Source organism: Emydura macquarii, unplaced genomic scaffold, assembly GCF_026122565.2.
Source record: "Emydura macquarii macquarii isolate MOO-44397 ecotype Brisbane River unplaced genomic scaffold, CSIRO-AGI_Emac_v2 contig_2422, whole genome shotgun sequence".
Classification (NCBI taxonomy): domain Eukaryota; kingdom Metazoa; phylum Chordata; order Testudines; family Chelidae; genus Emydura; species Emydura macquarii.
The window spans coordinates 30,952,256-30,968,998 of record NW_027132559.1 but is presented as its reverse complement, the minus strand read 5'-3'; the positions used below and the strand labels follow the sequence as shown (position 1 = coordinate 30,968,998).

General features: G+C 39.2%; 1 long non-coding RNA gene across 1 annotated transcript; it reads left to right on the top strand.

Moving 5' to 3' along the window:
* The first annotated feature begins 3,148 nt into the window (after positions 1–3,148).
* On the top strand, positions 3,149–15,150 carry LOC137162134 (uncharacterized). The gene is made up of 3 exons (XR_010922295.1): positions 3,149–3,299; positions 13,340–13,474; positions 15,018–15,150. It is a non-coding gene; the product is annotated as an uncharacterized lncRNA (long non-coding RNA).
* Positions 15,151–16,743: the final 1,593 nt, after the last annotated feature.

The following is a 16,743-nucleotide window of genomic DNA, read 5'->3' as shown; positions in this document are numbered from 1 at the left end:
TTATGCTGATGAGGTGGGGACCTCAACTTCCACCCTTCCTCCCCAAAAGAGATTTTAAAGCCCTTCTTCAGAGCTCAGAGTTTGTCAAACCCAAACATTTCATGCAGATGACAGAACAAGAGAGAAGAAGGCCCTTTTCCCCTTTACTTCTGGCTTAAACAGTTCATATCACTTGCAGACACTTAAGGGTTGGAAGGAAACTATGGAAGACAGCTGCTATCAATTCAGCTGCCTTCTGGCTTCTCTCCTAGTCCAAGTAACCTATCATATTGCACCCTCTGCTGGTTGGACGCTAGAACACATCAAACTTTCATTTAACCTATCCTGTGATGCACCAATGGTAACTTCTAAAATAAAACCTTATTCTGAGGCTGTGTGCATTACACTGTACGTGGAAATAGGGTTAGGGAAAATATTTACAAAGTAGACTGTATGAGGTATAGTCCCACTACTCACAATTGACAATGACACATGGGAGTTATACAGATCGTCCCAAATGAGTGCTAATAAACCCTTTCTCCACCATCATATATTCTGTATACACCACATACATAGCATAAGAAAGTAACTTTTCTCTCAGATACACTTTTTATGTGAAATTAGTAGGCAGCAAGTTTAAAACAAACATAAAGAAGTACGTCTTCACACAATGCACAAGCAATTTTGTGGAACTCGTTGCCAGGGAATGCTGTGAAGGCCAAAAGTATAACTGCATTCAAAAGCGAATTAATTAAATTCCTGGAAGACAGGACCATCAGTAGCTATTAACCAAGATGGTCAAGGATTTGAACCATGCTTTGGGTGGGACAACAGGGGATGAATCACTTGACAATTGCCCAGTTCTGTTCATCTCCTCTGACGCATCTGGCACTGGCCACTGTCGGAAGACAGGACATTGGACTAGATGGATCTTTGGTCTGACCCAGTATGGCCATTTTTATGTTCTGAAATAGGAAGGTGCTGGAGGCAGCTTGTGGCTATGTAATATTAAAATAATAGAATCATAGAATATTAGAGTTGGAAGGGACCTCAGGAGGTCATCTAGTCCAACCCCCTACTCAAAGTAGGACTAACCTCAGCTAAATCATCCCAGCCAGGGCTTTGTCAAGCCACAGCTTAAAAACCTTTAAAGATGGAGATTCCACCAAGGTAAACCATTCCAGTGCTTCACCACCCTCCTAGTGAAAAACTTTTTCCTAATATCTAACCTAGACCTCCCGCACTGCAACTTGAAACCATTGCTCCTTGTTCTGTCATCTACTACCATTGAGAACAGCCTAGCTCCATCCTCCCTGGAACCCCCTTTCAGGTAGTTGAAGGCTGCTATCAAATCCCCCCTCATTCTTCTCTTTTGCAGACTAAACAAATCTAGTTCCCTCAGTCTCTCCTCATAAGTCTTGTGCTCCAGCCCCCTAATCATTTTTGTTGCCCTCCGCCGGACTCTCTCCAGCTTGTCCACATCCTTTTTGTAATGGGGGGGCCCAAAACTGGACACAATACTCCAAATGCGGCCTCACAAATGCTGAATAGAGGGGAATAATCACTTCCCTCAATCTGCTAGCAATGCTCCTACTAATGCATGTCTCCAGAATAATTTAAACTGCCTCACTGGGGTGTGAAATGGCTGGATTAATCTCTCTCGGGCTTTTGTTATTTAGAGGTCATAACTAGCACACACAAAAAAAGTGTTATGGCACACAGCTACTTTGAATTGATTTGCAGGTTTTAACACCTTATATTTCCATTTGTTTTCTCAAAACTGCCTCGTCTGATCGCCAGCACTGATTCATGGGTAACAGTGAGATCTCAGATTGGAGTAGGATCATTTATCATAAACCACAATAAACAAAGTAGTCATTTCTTAGGAGTGATGAATTTGCAGCTTTCCACTTCCTCCCCAACATCTTTGGCCTCCTAATGGCAGAATACAGAGATATGGTGACCTCAAATGAGCAAAATATTAATGCTGGAATTTCAGAAGGTTGCAAAGGTGCAAGTGGCCTTTTGCACAGCCCTAATGGGGCTCAGCGTATGGTTGGCAACACAGGATTTTCTGAAAATCTTGTTAGCTGAAACCAAATCCACCAAATTTTGCAGTGGGATGAGCAGCCCAAGGTAGCAATTCTGCCATGTGGTTAAGGGGACAACCATTAAACTGAGACTTTCAAAAGTTCTGAAAGCCCCCATGTGTTCAACCAAATTGCTCTTGGTCTAACCATGTCAGGGGTATAAACTGACTTAAAAGAGTGTCAAGGGGAGCTGGAGATGACTGGAAAGTGGAGTGGAGAGGCAAACTATTCACATGAAGATTAGACCAGATATTCCTGTTAATCTCAGAACACCTGCATGGTTGGTGTGATGAGTTGCACATACCCTAAGCTAGATCATGCGGTGAAGAGGTGAAAGGAGCCAGGCAGAGGGCCTGCTCTGCCCTGGAGAGATTGCTGAACCTGACAGCCAGCAAGAGAGGGTTTCCACCTAGATTCATCAGGGTGGGTATTTCAGCAAGAGAGGAAATAGCTTGTGGGGTTGTACAGGGTAAGAGAAAGTGTCCTATTTTTGTTTTGTTTTGTTTTTCTCTCTCTTTCCATTCCAAGGAGGAAAGATTGCTGGGTATACCTTTGAATAGCTTCATGACTCAGAGATGAGAGAGCCAGGAGTTTCCCAGACCAAGACCAAACAGAGCCATGGGGACTGGGAACTGACTGCTTTCCCCATTCCTGGGGACTGGACTGGACTTCTTCTCATCCAGGGAAGTAACGGAGTCAGAAGGACTCCATGCAGGAGGAGCAGAGAGCCTGAGCAAATGGCCTGAGTAACCTTCTCCAGAGGATTTTTGCCTCTCTCCAGGGACTCTTCGCTAAGGCTTTGTCCTTCATTTTGATTACCTGTGGCTGAAGTTAGCCTGTTGGGTTCCCCAGTGGACCTTATGTAGGGAGCCAAGCTGAGGAAAACCTTTGCACACCTTTTCATAAACTGGCCAAAACAGGGTGTGATGGAATGAGACTTCACACTGGCAAGGAAGGTGACGAGAGGCCCTGGGGGGTAGGGTTAGCCCCGCCCCTCTGGCCTTGTCAATCATGTATCATAGGCAGGAGGCCTTTAAAAGGGAGGAAACTGCAGTCTTCTTGGTGGAGAAGGAGTAGGATTGCCAAACAGGAGATGGCTAGTGTGACTCCTGAAGCTACAGAGGGAAATGCCTGTCCAGGAGATCTTCACTTCAACCCTATGGGGAATGCAGTGGACTCCCAGGGAAAGACTTAAGAATGCCTGCAAAGAGTAAATATCCCTTGTAAGAAGTAAGTAACTAACTAACTAACTAGGGCCTATGCTGGAGTTGCCCAGTGCAAGTAACTGGGTGTGGACAGGTTTTTCCATCTGGGAGACCAATCTTAGAGGATTCCTTTACAGGGGAATTCTGTGCTGAGAATTTGGTGCCTTTAGAGCGCAATTTACTGAACTTTTTATAGGGCTTTCATAAATTACTCCTGTTGCTGGAAAATTGCTATTTTTAGGCAGTTACTATAGTTGCAATACAAAAAAAAAAAAAGTCCTGTACAGTATTCCTGGTTCCAAACACACTCTATAGTACAATTTTTAATGGGATAGCTCTTATTAGCCAAGACACAAGCACAAAAATGCAACAATAAAACAAATACTTAACATCTAAATTCACTTCCAAATACAAGGGTTTGCATTCCAACAATTACTCTTGGATCCTTATGCTAATTTTTAAACATATAATATATTATCCATCCCCTCACACCTCTTGTTGTTTTTCAGGCTATAGAAATTCATTTCTTGGCTTGAAATGAAACAGGTATTCTTATATATAGCTTATTTTGCATGATTTGTCAAACAAAGCAGCTATTACATCACTGTAATAGTGATGGTGATGAAGCAGAATAATGCTTTGAGCTTGTGATTGACATGCTACAATACAAGACTCCTTATATAAACAAGTTCAGTAACTCCAACTTTATCCTAGAGAACAAAGCTTCCTATCAAGCAGCCCCTTCCCTTACAGCAGTTCTGTAGTGAGTGCTGACTCTCTGGTATCCATTCCTGTGGTCTTGCTCCAAGTACTACAGAGTATTTTCTGTGCATTGTATCTTACCTAATTCCCAATCTTAGTAATAAAATATAAATTACACTCTGTGTTTAATGTTCTGTAGTGCTTTCTACATAAGAAAGCACAAATAAAACAAAGTTATGAAAGCTCTACCAATAACCTCGTACTTTATTTAGCACCTTTTCATAATGAAGGATCCCAAAGCACATTAGAAAAGGATTACATATTGCACACAGGAATCTCTTCATTCACTGTTTCAATGCACATACCTATGGGACTAAATGCAGCAACAGTTCAGCAGTATACAGCAACTCTACACAACGGCTTAGAACAGGAAGTAAATGAAGCCATTTCTAACAGGGAATAACTTGATTGGCTGAAGTCCTTTGCTAACTTGGTACTATATCTGTAAAGGCACCTTTGGAGTCAAAATGTGTTTTCCTACTGACTTCAATAAGAGTTCAGGACCAAGCCCTAAATGACTTAAACAAGGAAGAGTTAGCTCTAACTTGCCCTACCTTGCCCATTCCAAAGCCCGTATAAAGTTCCAGGAAGTTGACCCTAACTCTAAATATTCAGAGCCTCATCAGATTTAGATAGAAAACCTCTATTAACTCTTTTCAGATAGCATATTTTATAATGTTGACTTCTTCCACTTGTGACTTGTCTGTTTTTTTTCTACATGTTTTGATTAGGTAAAATGAATCATAAGTCCCAGTGCATAAACATCACTGGCTTGGAAAAATCTGAGATGACAAGACATGTTATTTAAAGATAAGTGTGCCTTCAGTCATAAATAAAATATTTTATAATTATTTTTGTTTTTTCCATTCTGGTTTTTGTCCCATATGCTTGCCCTACTTTGTCATTTTGATCTTTGTTTGAATTACAAGTTCTACAGTGAACAGGTGTCAATTTTACAGGTGCACAGTTTCACTGCCTGAAATATTTGAGGATGGCGAGGGAAAAGACTGTAAAGAGAATACTGCTAGAAAGCTGCAGTGTAAAACAGGAGCGTTCTGAGCTGCCAGTCCAGGAACTTTGATATGCCATTTCCACAATGCTATTAAATTGTGCTATTTCCCTGAAGTATTTGTGAAGTTTCCAAAACATTAAAATGTATAAAAATGGGAGGATTCAACTGAAATTAAATTTAAAAACCTGTGATTAGTTTTGGCCTCAAACTCTGGTTGAAAATTCTACCTGGTGGTCATCTACAGTAGACATTGCCACTTGCCTAGCAGCACTCTTAAGGACAATGTTCGTTGATTCAAGTGTTATTTGTGATATTGAAGCTTGTTTGTGGAATGATGCGGTAGCTAAAGTCAGCAAATGGAGTGGAGCTAATAACCACTCACTTTAAATGGGAGGGTGCTGGATGTAAGACAACTTGCTACCCTCTTCATGTGACAGCCTCAAGTTGTTGGTCTTTAGTGTATATCTCAAGGTAGGTTCTATTCTAATTTTTTTTTTTAAGGTTGGAAGCAGAGTAGGTGAGTGGGTCATGGAGCAAGGCAGTTCAGGTTTGGTGCATTCAGAGGGTTGACATTGATTTTGTTAAATCTACTTTTAAAAAAGGAAATTGGCACAGGTGCTTGCTAAATTTTTATAAATGGAATGAAAACAGAAAATATAAATAAATAACTTATTTTGGGGAAGATCTATGGCCTGTAATACAGGAGGTCAGATTATACCGTGAACCCTTCTGGCCTTGGAATCTATTAATCTATTTGTTCATTACCACCTGACTGCTGTATAATATTTATATACTGTGGGAAATATGACTATCAAATTCTAGAATTATATTTTTGGCTTTTAACGTAAAAGAGCACAGGTGCTCCAACAGGCTTTTCTGAAAATGAGTTAAGTAAAAATTAGTCTTTTCTTTTTAAAATAGAAAAGAGAAACCCTATTTTATAGTGTCATTCTTATCATTCATAGTCACTATAATATAAATTAATTTGTGTTGAACTTTTTATACCTATTTTACTAACATTTACCAGCTGTGACACTTACTATTTACCAAACTAATATTCATATTAAGTCCCCCAAAATAATTGCAGCTTCATGAAAGCACATAATCCCACAGCCAACAGGACAAATGATCTTGGCTAAAAGGAATCAAGTGCTCAACCCCCATTCCCTTAAGGTCTTCTGAAAATCCAAGCCTTTATGCACAGGACTCAACGTAAAGATATACTGGTTGATATCAGGCTGGAATGTTGAATATCTTAAAACGGTTTCATTTCTTTAAGGTTCCCAGAGAGATGATTGTAAGAAAGTTTTCTGCAGGGTGTTGCAGAACCTGAAAAGCCTTTCCAAAGCAACATGTGACCGACGTGAATCATTCTTTTCACTGAGTAAGAATCTCAGGTGGCCAATTTAAAGCTGGACACCAGTGGCACCAAATACAAGGCATGCTCTTACCTTGAGTGAGTTTTGGGAATAGCTGGAATGGCCTGAAGAAAAGTTGATGTTTTAATTAATACATCTGCTTCCTAATACTACCTGTCAACCACAAAAAAGTGAGCTTTATGGTTTCCCTAACATCATCCAAACAGATACCCAGCCAATATGAGAGATTGTGTTGATGTTTGTTTTTTTTTAAATAGAATCCGGTTCAGCTCAGGACCATTAAACATCTTTTGTTTATGAGCTCTTATAAAATGGCTTTCCTGTATGTAAAAGTTTTTCTTTTGTTAAAAAACACCAACTGCTATATAGTTCCACTCCTATTTTATTACTCTCTGGTGGTCTTTTTAATTGTCTAATCTTGTTAAGTATTAGAAATAAGAATAAACTTCTTCTAAATTCTCTAATTTGACTGTCTTGTCTAATTTAGGCCTTGTCTGCATGAGAAAGTTGCACCAGTTTAACTAGAGGCTTTATTTTAAACCAATAGAGTTAAACTGAATCAAACCCCTGTAGGGAAATTCTTAGTTCAGTTTAACAATGATAATTGAAATAATCTTAATTGAATTAAGAATAGATTTAAACTAAATGGAAATAAGCCACACCTTCTCTGAAATAAAAGTGTCTAAAGAGGGGTCTTATTGTTTTCACTAAATAGGTTTAAAAATTATTTAAATTAAACTCGTGCAACTTTCTCATGTAGGCAAGACCTGAGGAACAGGAAAATGTGGAATGGAGGAGCCAACAGGAATATCCACCTATGCTGAGAGTTCAAAGTACACACCTAGTCCAAAATAAGGAGGAGTTGATAGCATTGTGCACAAAATCAAATGTGTCCTTTAAAAGACACCACCTATATTTGAAATCAAAGGAAATCTTGTTGTAGGCTTAACTGGGGGGCAAGATCCGGCCCTCATGGAATAGGAGGAGCTGGCTGTGACTTAAGACATAGGTGCTGAAAAATCCAAGGTGCAAGCTAAAACAGTAACATTTGTCTTGTTTATCCATTTAGAAGAAAATTATTCATACTGTCTCTTTTTGCTCTTCCATTTATTCAGATCTCCTCCATTCTCCTGTATATGCTTGTCTGCTACTTGGTGACCTTCCCTTATTCTACATATTTTACTGCCACCCAGTTGTCTTCTTCCCCGCTGCCCTTGATATGCCACCTGATTCCCTTCTGCTTTGAATGTTCCATTCCCACTGACAACTCCAAAGAGTGCCTTCTGCTCAATCAGATTGCTCCTTTTCTTTTCATTTCATTTTTTTTTTTTTTTTTGGTAGTATCAACTTAATGTGGAGGCAAGGAGATTGGTTTATCTTCCTTGTTTCCAGCTGCTTTTATACATTTTGTGCTCTTCTTTGAAAAGCCTGGTGTCTGCGGAAACAGGTGGAGACAAGAGGGAGGAGCCAGAACTATATAACCTACCAGTTCTGTACCGACCACCACCAAGTGCTTCATGGCCCACACTTTGGCAACTGATTATCTAAAAAACAATCTGAGATGCCATATGTTAAAGAGCAAGAGTAAAATTTTGTTGAAAGTAGACCTGTATAGTACTGATGATACTGAAAGCTCCTCCAGGCTGAACATATTGCTTGGTCAGACAATTAATAGCTTGTCAAAATAATGGATAGATAGAGCAGGACAAAGACAATCTGTAAAGTCTTCGATTTCAAGGAGGAAGTGTAAGGGGACTTAGAAAACCACTAATTGCCTGCAATGTTTCATCACTTTCATTTAGTCAGTGGAAGAGAAGTAATTCCAAGACCAACCATTTACAAACCAAAGGCTTAGTTTTGACTTATTAGAGGGTTTGTCAGACTCCTCAGTATTGTTAAGTTTACTAGCAACTAGGGAAATAAGATACTAAAAGTTTACAGAAATTGCAATGTTCTTCTAATCAATAGTAATTCACTTCTGAAGTCAGTCTCTTGGTGTATCTAGTAGACAGTTTGCTTGATCAGTAGACATCCTGCTTGATATGAATTATACCTTTTTATATTAGATTTGTGGCTTTAATTTTTAGGTGCAGTACAGTGATGGTATATGACAATAAGACTGTCTACAGCAAAGACCTTTCTGTCTTAAGATTTTATGCAAACCTTCTATAACCACTCACTGGCTGATGCTCTTAGATCAAAAGTATTAGATAAAAGCAGTGAAAACCTTTTTATAAAATGTCAACCAATATAAACAATAAAACAGGAACAGATATTTTGATTCAATTCATATAATATTATAATCCTAGACATGCAAATTATCCTGATGTTACTTACAATGTAAAAGCTTCAGGTCAGAAACTACCATTTTGTTCTGTTTGTACAATGCATAGCTAATCTGTGATGGAGTCCCCTAGGCACTACTACACAACAAATGATAAATAACTGGTTTGTGTAACAGGAAGACCATAATTGTATATTGCCTCAATAATGAAGTCACCCCAAAATGATGTACTGAGCTGGGTGAAGCTCTCATCTCCCCATGAACAGACAAAAGAAAGCTTCAAGATTTTCCTCTCAACATTCATGAATGGTTTCCTGTGGGACTTCCAGGCTGGCCTGCTGAGACAGTGAACTGAAACAGCCTGTGGGCTGTGAGATGAATGAACACTTTTTGCTGTGCCATAGTTACAATGGATAGCAATAATAACTTCATATTCTTATTGTCCACCCAGTGATATGTACCAATAAGGTGTAACTCTGTTTAGCTACCTCTTTATTTTCTACTTTTCTCCCTGTTACCTACACCATGACAGAATTATCTGATTTCATTTAATATAACTGGAATTAGCTGTGGAGACTGTTCAGCAGGGTATTTGCTTTTGGGACATATCAGAAAAGAACTGTGATCTCTTTTTACTTCAGAGGAGGTAATTGAGTTAAGAGTGGAATAATGACTTCCGTACCTTGGTCTCAAGCCAACTGAAGTCCATGGAAAGATTGCCATTCAGCAGGAGTTAGACTAGCTGTCTGGTAAGAACACAGGATTTCAATTCTTTCCTTTTCCAAAATCTAAAGAGTGCCTAAGGGAAGCTGGTGATTGCCAATGGGGGCACAGATAGAATAGTGCTACGTCTTGTTAGATGGTCAGTGACTAGAGACTGAAGAGTATGCATCAATAGCCTTCAGAACAAGGTTTATAATGGCCTAGTGTTGTTATTTATGCTAAGCAATACTGAACAGGTAAATTACCTAAATATTCCAAAACATATTGATCAGATCCTCAGCTGGTGTAAATCAGTGTAGCACTACTGAAGTCAATGGAAGTAGGTATATTTACACCACAGGAGGATCTGGCCCCCTTTTTTAAAGTTAAGCAAATAAAGGAAGCTGCTAATGAAGAAGGTATCTGTTTCTGCATTTTAACAAATGTGGAGAATGTCAAATCCCAGAGAACTGCTGCCTACTAATGAAATAGCTGCTTCCCTTTGAGCTTTGTAACCATCTCCCACTGCAACAGGCAATTTACTGAAAGACAACAATCCTTGATTTTCTAAAGAATGACACTTACCTCCTCACAGGGAAACTTTCCAGCTGTCTCAGTTATAGACTTTGATCCAGCATAACTCAAAGCCATTATTTTTCACATTATTCAACACTGCCTATCCCTTTCCACTGAATTCATACCCAATACACAAGTCAAGATAGTTTAACTGCATGACAGCACTCTGCATTTTCTAGTCATCAGATTTTGACCTCTAGGGTCCCAGAAACATAAATGTGCCTGGAGACTTCTTTAAGAGAGAGAAGTTATGTTTTTCCTGAACTAAGCAACACTTTCAGGTCTGTAGTTAATTTCCAATTTCCTTCCTTGGTTATATGTAAAAGACCATATTGTTACTGATGATAACCTTCTATTAATAAACAAGGAAAAGGTGTCTTTGCTGATGTTACTAGATCTGTCAGCACCTTCTGATGTTGTTGACCCTGAGGTTTCATAACAAGACTATGGGACTAGGGAATAAGTGGCTGGAATAGCTTTCAGTTGTCGTTTCTTCCCAGATGACCATGTTGGTCAACTACTCAGCTTCCTCAACAGCTCACAGATGCAGAATTCCATCTTATCACTCTTTGTGTTCTATGTGACTAGTAAGCAACCAGGAGAGATTGTACTGTGTTTTGGGCTTCAATGTTTATTAATATCCTAATGATACTAAACCTCCTTCTGAGATTCTGGTTGCACTTCTCCCCACACCTGTATGCACAGCCCATCTGTGGCTCCACAAAGTCATGGGACCTCCTCGTCAACCTCCTCCTAACATTGGCCAAGGTGGCCATTTACAACACCAGGGAGAGGATGTTGGCTGAAGAGGTATTCTGCGACTGTGGGGCCTATTTCCATTTCTCTGTCTGCTCATGCATCCAGGCAGAGTTCCTCTAGGCTGCGTCCACTGGCTTCTGGGATACCTTTGAGGAGTAGTGGATGCTGTCCGGGGTTCTCTTCTTGGTGTCCCCCTCATGTTCCCTCTGTTTGACCCTTTGACCTTTACACCTATTCCTGTTTTTCTCATTTGTTGTCCCCTGAATTCAGTCGAGTCCCTGGCTCAGTAGCTCCTCCCCTTAGGCTGCGGGAGGTGCTTTTAGCCATGGGTGGGCTTGCCCATGTCCCGGTACCAAATAGACTTACTGTGGACACTTTGCATTAATGGCATAAAGGGGCTATTAAAGAATGGTTACCTGGGTAATTCCCCCAGCGTATGGGTGAAATCTATGGGTAGCACAGAGCTGTATAGCAGCAGGAGATGTGACCAAGGGAAAGGAAGCATAGCCAGCATACTAGTGGATTTCAACAATCCCTGGTTCCTGGAATTCCACTTTCAGGGTTTGGGTAATCAGGGACAATTTATAGAAGCCCTGAGGATGCTCTAAGTTACACTGTGGTTATATTCAGCCCATGGACTGTGTCTGGATTTTGAAGGGGACAGGGACTACAGGTGATAAAAAGCCACTTTTATCCCATCTCCAGTTCTGCACCAAACACAGTTCAGTCAAGCCAGAGGATCTGGATCTTAGTCTTCTTTATAACCCTACAGCTGTCAAAAATGTTCTATATTTTTGTCCTTTTGAATAAAGGTAGGCGCTAAGATGTGATTTCATCTGTTGCAAGATAGCAAGTAAACCTTCAGTAAAGATATATAGATAGATTCCTGCAAATGTCAGGGTGTGGTGATTTGTGGTGTGTTTTTGTTTTTTTTGGTCTGCAGTTTAAGTGTAGGGCCTGTCCAGTAATAAATAATGAAGACAAAAAGCCATTCCCCTGAATTATTGCTGTAGGGATGTACTAGAAGAGAAAAATATCTGTTATGATTCATTGATGAATAATACTGTGGGAAGCTACAAAAAATATTTCGGTAAATGAAAGAGGTTTTTACAGAAACTTGTAAAACTAGCTAAACTTTCAAATCATTTATCAGAGTTTTACTGTTTCTATCTCAAGGTAAGTGAAATAATAGTAATGAACAAAGATTTCAAATATTTTATGAAAAAATAAGGAGAATCCACTTGTAATTAATTCTGCCATTTTCTTTCAGCTTCAAAAGTAAAATAATCTATAAAGTTCTTGATTTTGTTCTTTCCGAAAATTTTCAACAGCCGCAAACCTGTGCACCTGAAATTAACCAGGCAATTTTTCCCTCTGAGAAACAATGAAGTTCAACATTCTTAAAATACTAAAGAAATATCATTGGGGGCTTTTTTTCACAAGTAAATTGAGTTGAGAAGTTCATAGACTACACGCCAACATATGAAAGATTACAATAAGGACATTTCACTGGATAAATGAGGAATGCAAGCCTGAAGTATTTTGGGAAACTGAGCCATATATATATATATATATAATATAAATGAGACCATTATGTTCCCATGCAATTATTCTGTGTGGATTTTTTTTTTTTTTTTGGATGAGAACTTAAAAATTAAGTGTGAACATAATGACCCAAATACTCTCATCTGGCCATGCTGCTGTCAGTGCAAGAGTGGTGAGAAGACTCAAAGGTGGCTTAAAACCACTTTTCCATTTCTCCAATTCTGGGATTGCTTGGGGACCAGTCTACTTTCCAATGTAAGTTATAACAGCCTAAATGCTGCTGTTTACCTATCCTTGCTGCCAAGAGGTCATTTGGGCAGCCAAGGTCTTGCCTAGGGTGACTAGATAGCAAGTGTGATGTGGGTGGGGGGTAATAGATGCCTATATAAGACAAAGCCCCGAATATTGGGACTGTCCCTATAAAATCAGGACATCTGATCATCTTAGTCTTGCCCCTTGTCTCCTGGACATGCCCTCCTGCACATGCAGTGGGATGAGATAGCTTAGGAGTCACTCTATATCACCTGAGGATTCCCCTGTGGACATTTTCAGGCACAGGATCTGCCAGAGCAGAGTTAAGCTTCTGGCTCTAACTACTGCCCAGGACTCTATGCTCTCTTTCTTCTTTCCCCTAGGATTATGCAGTTTTTCCTCATCACATTTGAATGAAAAATGGTTTTTTTCTCACTTCTGATAATTTGAAGACATTTCTGATACTTTCTCTGTATAAAATACAAGAGAGCATCTGTTTCCATAGCTTTACATTGGTAGGACAGTTGTTCCTCTCTGGATTTGGATTGAGATAGTCATACACCTAAGTTAGGTCTCTGACTCTGACTTTGGTTAGCTATTGAGTTAATCCTCCAGTTAATGTTCTATGTATTGTTCTGTATCAGTCTAGTGTGCTGCTGCTTTTAAACGTTTCCTCAAATGTTCTTCAGGGATGGATGACGTAAGTGATTTCAGTACAAATGCTGCATTCCAATGTTTATCTCCTCTTGTGAGCTCTGTTTTCACTTTTCTTTGTTGAAATGTATCTAATTTAGGACTCCTGCAAGGTGTTATCTGTCCCCTGTGAGAATCTGAGTGCCTGGGTAATCAGTTTCTTGCTGGATCAGGTGCTTTGAATGACTTCCTACATTTCAAGGAAATAAGGACAAACAACTATATGGAAAATACAGGTAAAATGTTCTCTTTTTAAAAAAGACAATACCACCAAATTTCATCTGTGATATTCCTCCATTTGCTGCTTGTGTGATCATTCCTCTGCCTCCTCGACCTTGGTTGCCTGGATTGCCTCCATGCATTGCTCATGGAACTATTCCTCTGCCTCCTCATTGGCTCCCTCTCTTGGTTAAAATTTTCAGTGAGGAAGGTGTTCAGACCCCCTATTAACTTTCCCCTTTTAGGGGGAAATCAGCAAACATAAACTCCCAAGCTGCTTTTTTTCTCCATTTTGTCTAATGACTCTAACTTTCTCTGTATCTCCCTAAACACAAAAGAAACAAAAGAAAATTAACCATAAGCTCGTACTTTGCTCACTCCCTTCTGAATCTGTTAGGGTCTGTTTTTGCAAGTGTTTGGAGTATAAAACTCAGTTAATTGATATGGGGCGCAACTCCTGTAATTACTACACCAATGTGACATTTTGGAGACCACCCAGACAACCAAGGGGTTCTGTCACCACCTGCCTTGTAACCTTGCCCTTTGTGCTGTGCACCTATTGTTCAGATCCCTGACATCTCTAGCCAGCTCACAAGCATAAGGTCTCACCGTGCCTATCAGCAGACTAGTTACAAGGTAACACCAACAGCACTTCCAGGCCGGAGTCTCCCCAGATACATCCTCCCTGAGATTTTAACTGTAATTCAGACTTTTCCCCTCAGGCTTGTCACCTACAAAGGCATGAAACCAACCCCTCTGACACCAGCTTACTTTGGCATACACACTCTAAACACTGTAGAGACCTTCCTGGGATAAAGATAAACAAAAAAATTATTTAATTGAAAGACCACGCATTCAAACTCTAAGTAGTAAGAGAAAGCAAATATATACGTTACACAGAAAATAAAAAGACATAACATCAGGCTTTACACTTTTATATTAGATAAAACTGCTCTTCTAATAAGTTACTTATTGTCTTAAAACAATTTCTCAGTCTACCCTCTAACTATAGGAGGCATCCACCATTCACAGAGAGCTTCCTGCCTTGAGACTGGGCCCCCAACTTCTCAAGTAAAAAAACCGTCAGTTCAAAGTCTGCTTTTAAAAAACTGTTTTTTCTCTCTTTCTCTCAGTCCACCATGACTCATGGTTAATCAGAGTAGGGAACTGTCCTTTTCAATTTCAAGTTGTCTCAGTGTCTTTCCCTTACCTCTAATGATCCATCATTGTCCCTTCCAGGGCTGGACAACATGAAGCCAGTTTGGACTTGAAGCCAGTTTCATGTGAACAACTGCTTTGGGAGTTGCCCATAGCAGTCTGATTGTTCTATGTCCTGCTACAAAGTAGAATTGAAGTTGCAGTACAGTTTTTCTATATACATTCTATGCATAAACTCATCATAGCCTCTATACATATCTCATACTGATTACTGAGTTTAGAACATTAAAAGCTTTCATAAAAGACCTTACTCAATATATTTTATAGTACAATAAGACTGTATACAACCAATTAATTTAGCTGTTTATTTTAGTAATTTCAACTTTCTCTTATTCCCTTAAGGTGCCTGGACTCTGATTGTCACAAATACAAAATTATAAATAATATAGTTCTCAATCCTTACCTGAAATATGGGACTGAGTTGATTTTATATAGAATATTGATAAAGATTACAAGACATTATGCATTAAACAAAAATGTTCTTTAAAATATTGCAGGTGGTCAGTTGTATTTGATTGCATGCTCACAGGGGGCATGGATGTTGTCTTTCTATGTTTGTAAAGCGTCACTCCTGTATGAAGAGGTACCTATTTTTTAGGTCCTGATCCTGGAAACACTGCTGTATGTGCTTATGTAACTATTTACAGTAGTGGAAAGTGTTTGTAGGACTGAGCCTTGGATTGTAAACTCTTTGGAACAGAGTTTTCCTATATGCAGTGCTTAACACAATAGGCACCCAATGCAGACAGAAGATTCTCATAATACTAATTAAACAGGTTTAGCAGAATTTGGGTTTTTAATTTTTTTATATAACTGTGAGGGATAATAGTGATGGGTTTTAAAACTTTTTTAGATTTTTATACATTTAATTTTTCAGAGTTGTGCAAAATTTTGGGGGTGTCAGACAATAATTAGTGAGATTCACAAATTTAAAGATGCGTGACCCTTAAAACACAAATTGTCAACATCTCATGTCAAAAGATACAAACTAAATATCCTTAAATCAAACTCTAAGTTCTCAAGCAGCATTTTTCTTACAGTACCTATCTGTGAATCTTGATTGTTATCGATGGAGATTTTTTGGGTCAGTTTGTGTGTGTAGGGTGAAAGTGACATTTACCGACAAAAATCTAATCTGCCAAGTCTAAAATTAACTAATGCCACTTAGGACACACACAGTTATTAGTTTCACTGCACAAGGTCATTTTTTAGCTATCTTACCTCTAGATCTGTTTGTGAATTTCAGCAAAATGGATTGACCAGAGGGGAGGAAAAAGTCCTTGCTTTGTTTACTGAGTATGAGTGAAAGCACTGCTGTATTCACACCCTATACAGTATTTTAATAAGCTTTGTACAAAATATGCTCTGTGAGGTATCATTTGAAAAACTAATAACTCATTGGTTAATAATACTATAGTGAAATGTGTGTAGCAATATTATAAGTAAAGTTATAAACATAAGCTAAAATTAGGTCTGAACTGTGTATACCAAACAAGCCTGAGTAAACCTGTTTTCTGAAAGACAAAGGACAAGCTGATGTATCTAGCCAGCTCTCATCAAAGTTGGATGGGCAATCACCTGTCAAGTGGCCATTCTTGGGGCAAGAACAAACATCTGCATTTTAGCAAACAACATGGAACCTCTTCTATCATGAGACTCCTTGTCTACCCCTCAGGAAAATGCATTTGAAAGGGAGACTGGACTATAAAGTGAGAGGCAAAAACACCCACGGTATCTCTCCCTAAGAAAACAAAGGAAGCAGCCACTTGACTTTGGAGAGATACTAACCTGAAATTTGGGCAGCCCTATTGCTGGGAACATCTGGTGGGACTTTTATCTTGAACCAAGTCTAGTTTAAGTGATAGCACTAGAAATCCTTTGATCTTTTTCTCTTGTAGCTATGTCTGACTTTAATACTTGGCACCTGTATTCACTTGAAATCAGTGTAGTTAAAGAAACTTGTTTTAGGCCTTGTCTACACTAGCACTTATGCCAGCAAAACTTTTGTCACTCAGGGGTGTGAAGAAAACACCCCCCTGCGCAAGGTAAGTTTTGCCTGCATAAAGGC